The sequence below is a fragment of the Salvelinus alpinus genome, chromosome 1 (assembly GCF_045679555.1).
Source record: "Salvelinus alpinus chromosome 1, SLU_Salpinus.1, whole genome shotgun sequence".
NCBI lineage: Eukaryota > Metazoa > Chordata > Actinopteri > Salmoniformes > Salmonidae > Salvelinus > Salvelinus alpinus.
This window is the reverse complement of record NC_092086.1, coordinates 53,604,832-53,609,539: the sequence shown is the minus strand read 5'-3', so window position 1 is coordinate 53,609,539 and position 4,708 is coordinate 53,604,832. Positions and strand designations below refer to the sequence as shown.

General features: G+C 41.2%; 1 long non-coding RNA gene across 1 annotated transcript; it reads right to left on the bottom strand.

Moving 5' to 3' along the window:
* Nucleotides 1–1,745: 1,745 nt before the first annotated feature.
* LOC139580523 (uncharacterized) lies at nt 1,746–2,905 on the bottom strand. Its single transcript, XR_011676057.1, has 3 exons — nt 2,797–2,905; nt 2,612–2,695; nt 1,746–2,385 (listed from the first exon to the last, which is right to left on the bottom strand). It is a non-coding gene; the product is annotated as an uncharacterized lncRNA (long non-coding RNA).
* Nucleotides 2,906–4,708: the final 1,803 nt, after the last annotated feature.

The following is a 4,708-nucleotide window of genomic DNA, read 5'->3' as shown; positions in this document are numbered from 1 at the left end:
AATGTTATCTGATGTTAGCAAGTTATTGATTTCACGAACCTTATTTCTAAGGCTAAAAGAAAATATACATTCAGCAGTCCATTAATCAATTGGTGTGTGTGTGTGCGCTGCAGGGTTGAAGCTACAAACCCATAGGCTTGGCTCTCTCATCCCTTCCAGGCTTCTGAGAGGGAGGGTGGACAATGAGCCTGTCATAGCGGATGTAAGCAATGTCCCCACGCGCTCTGGCAGGTTTCATGGCTGGAATCAGTTCTTTCCTCTTCTGGCGCACAGCTTCAGGATAGACCTCGTTGAGGAAGATATACGTTCCTCTCAATTTCTTGGCTCGTTCCAGAACAGATACCTTGTCCTTGAACCTCAGGAACTTGACCACTATTGGCCTGGGCCTATCACCTATCACCACCGTATTCCAGCATTCTGTGTTGGACAGTTTGTATTGAGATGCCAATCATTTTGGCAATGTAAGTTACAGGCAGATCCATTTCAAATCAGCTGTCGAAGGTGCTGTTCTGACAATCAGTTTAGGACGTCCCATTTCACCATCAACAACTCATCAACAAAAATTGATGGGGTACATCTTTCTTTCATTTCAGCATTGACTAGGTTACATAATTTGGAGAGACCCTGCAAGTCTACTTAATTGGCTAAGTGAACTGATAAATATAATCTCATTGGTTCAGACAAACTGTAAGTAATCAAGATCCAGAGGAAGGCCTTGCTGCAATCTGTACAGGAGCCTTTCCATCGCCTGTGAGGACATATGAAAATTGTAATTTGACGAGCTGGTATCAGACAAGATTGGGTCTAGGCTTCAGGTATTGTTAGGGGAATAGCACACACACACACACGCACACACACGAAAACCTTTCACTACGGCTGGCAGTGGCTAGCTGTAACGTTACAGGCATGCAGTTTTGCAATTCATTCCATTTCCATTTGGCTAGCTAGTCTGACTCCAAAGCCAGCAAATTAAGCTAAAGTACTTCAAAATTGTCAGTTACGGGTCAATAATGTAAGGATATTAGAAGTGTATCTGTCTAATACATTCAATGACAAACCATGTAACTACTTTGGTAAACATACGAATGACCTGTTGCCCAAAGTTCGGCGCAGGTGTTGGTAACTGGTACGCCATGTTCAGAACATGCGGCCACTGTGGGAAAGATTTGGCGTGTAGTGGTGATGTCAGACCATCTGGTTACAAAGCCAATAGAAAAAAAAGCCTGTATATCATGTTCATTGATTGGGTTAAGATGAACCATCACTCCAAAACTAGTGGACCAATGGAGACTCATTGTCTTCCCCTCGCTTTAAACCCTTCACGAAAACGAAAGAAGCCAAAACTCACAATCCAAAAAACTGCCAATGAAAGCAAAGAAATAGACATCGAAAGCAAAGATATGAGTAGCGTAACCAAAAGGTAGTAAATGCAGGCAAGAGCATAGGCAAAATGGGTTAAATAGGATTGGTTGTTGGGAAAGTTTAACTGAAAAGATAATTTCATTCGTTTGAAAATATTTTTTTCAATCATATGTCAATATATTTTTGCTCTCGCTTTATTTTTGTTTACAATTCTATACATTTTGCTTTCAATTGCTTATTTATTTATTTCAAAATCAATTATTTCACCCTTCCACAAAAATATGTTAACATTTTTCAACTTGATTTTTCATGTTTACAATTTATTTTATTTTAAATTCAATACATATGGCGTGAAATGGGTGGGGGACAAAAATGCCATTTCAGAATGTGGAGGAGACTTGTCCCCAGTGAAAGTTGCGCCCTTCAGGAAACTGAATGAGTGACCGAATCAGTGGATTCAGAGGAATTAATTCTTAGAGAGAGTGTCTTTCAAAAGCAAAACATGCCTCCTTCCCAGGGGCGAAAATCTGATATCAACCTTGGAGGGGACAATTACATGACATTTTCTCAGGAGCAATTCCTGAGGGGGACACCAAAAGTAGTGCTGTAACACATAGACTATGTTGTAATATGTTAAATGTATATTGAGGGACCATAATCACTACTACTGGATAATTGTTAGGTACAGTAGTTAACTGAAGGGTTGTCCCAACTTGTTTAAATCATTATAATACTACTAATAATAATAGTTATAGCAGTGTTCCTTATCAGTGCAGTGTTCCTCTCTCTTGAAACGTCAACACTCTGTTTGCAAGAGTTTGCGGTTCTATAAATTGTGGGTGTGGCTGATATGGTTCTGTGTCATCACTGAGGTAACTGGACGATGCTGTGCCACTGTCCCCTATACTGGTGCTGCTGGCAACAAGGGTGACACCTGGTCCTGCCGTGGCTGTGACACTGTCCTCTGAAGTCTCTCTCCTTGGCTCTTTCCCTTTCACCACCCTCACTGACTCAGTCTGTCTCCTAGAAAAGAAATAAGGTGTTTGCTGTACTCCTAACTACCGGTACCCAAAACTACACAATTAATCACAACAGCAATACCATTGCCTTAAACAAATCTTGGTTCAGTCACCAGTTTAAGTTGAGAGTGGGGGTACCCATGGCATTTTCCAATTATGTCCCTATTTTACAAATCAAAAAAATTGAGAACCTTTCATAATGTTGCCAAACAAAGACTCAACAAACTTACCTGAGACTCCCTGTCTCTGCCAGTCTGTCCCTGCATATCTGTCCCCAGCTCTGCTGTCTGTGTGCCATCTGTTGCCTGCTCTGCCTAATGACATCATTGTGAAACATTTCCATTAGCATTTCACTTCTTTCTTATGAACATTTTATCAACTGGTCTTTGAGATATTAGGCTACTAGAGTTCTTACTTTGCGTTTTGGTGTACTGAAAAATACTCTGATGTCCGTCTTTTTACTTTTTTCTGACATTTTTCTACCTGGCTGGCTGGCTGGCTGACCGGTCTAGCTGCACACACACACATTTACACAACACATGCTGTACGTTTTGATATTTTAACCTAGTTTGTTTCATATTGGCAGGCTTCCAACAATAGCTGAATTTGCAAAGCTAGCGAGCACCAATTCCGTTTCTGTGGTGTTTGCTATAATCTTTGCTACCTGGTTAAAGGTGAAAAAAAAAAAAATTTCACTAGCGACAATTTTGCTTTTGCAACGAGACCATTTAATATATTTAAGACAATGGTATAAGAGAGTGTAGTTCTGTTCAGTTTGGACTTCAGTTTATCGCTAACCTTATCACAGGGACTTTGAAGCACTACAGCTGCATGCTAATCTTGGAATAAACTCACGATAGCAAATATTCCATCTTTGACGACGCCACATAAATGGAATAGGTACTAGCTAGCTTGATAGTTAATGTTTGCTTTAGTTTGCGCGCTAGCTCTGCAAATTCAGCTAGTGTGTGAACCCTGCAACATTAAAAAAATATATACATTGCTATGGCGCGATTGACTGGATTACCTCACGTCAGTTACGTACACTGAGTGCCTTTCGGACAGTAGATACGAACCCTCTATTACCTTGCAAGCTAAAGAACTGGCAGTGGATCAAATCATTGTGGGGCAAAGGGCGGGGGGGTCGCAATCTTGTGAAACTTAAAAACGCGCTATTAAGTGTCTATAATCAGCACAAGTGCTTTCATTGCGTATTATTAATATTATTGAAATTACATAGTTATGTTTACAGTGATATATTGGGGGGGACAAATCATATTTTTCCCAGGATGGGGGGGTCGTGTCCCCCCCGTCCCCCCTGGGATTTCCGCCTATGCTCCTTCCCCTCGGCTGTGCATGTTCCTAACAGAAAAGAGCATCAGTAAGTGTCCCACACGAGTGTTGACTGCTCACCTCCAACACTTGGAAAAGCACGTTGGGACCTGCTTCCCAATCTGTTTGACAGTGATCCTGGCTCAGTTGACATGCCGGTAAGTGAAATCGAACAGCGGCTCGAGCTTTCGTGGGAGCGAATGCTTGCAGACAACGAATTCACGGGTCACTACCGATGAGTTTTGGTTCCTGACTCAAAGGGAATACCCTGCTGTCTTCCTCTGAGCATTAAAACTCATGCTACCCTTCACCAGCTCTTATCTGTGTGATGCTGGATTCAGTGCTCTCGTCTGCATTAAAACCAAATATCGATCGCGTTTGGATGTGACAGCAGGGTTGAGGTGCGTACAGGTCGACCACGCCCCCTGACTTTGAGAATCTCCGACGCGACATGCCTCAAGCACACCCATCTCATTAGTGGTGGTGAGATAAGAGACATTATGCCATACTAATTTGCAATTGAGTGTCATAGCCCCACATTAAAGTATGTGCTGGTGAGTTAAGCAGAGAATCAGAAATAATGTTAAATTGTTTTTCAATTGACTGCTATAGCCCCCCAAAAAAGAAAAAAAATTGCCTGTTAAATTACATATATTTTTTCACATTGGGGTCGCGAGAACTTTCAGATATCAAAATGGGGTCGTGGTGCCAAAGAGGTTTGGGAACCTTTGCACTGATAGCTACTATCCCTATTTATAATATAGTCACTACCACACTAGCCTCAAATTGTCAACACTAGCCTCTAACAATTTAAACTTCTTAACTCCTTCCACTAATATAAAAATACTTCTGGACAACTGAAGCAAGTCACACAATTATTCTTCATGTAAAAGTACCCTTTCTAGTTTTTTTTTTATCTTCATTGTGTTTGTTTTCTTCTTACTATGTTTTTCTATTCATACAGCCTGGTCTCTTCTGAAAAGTGTGCATCTGTA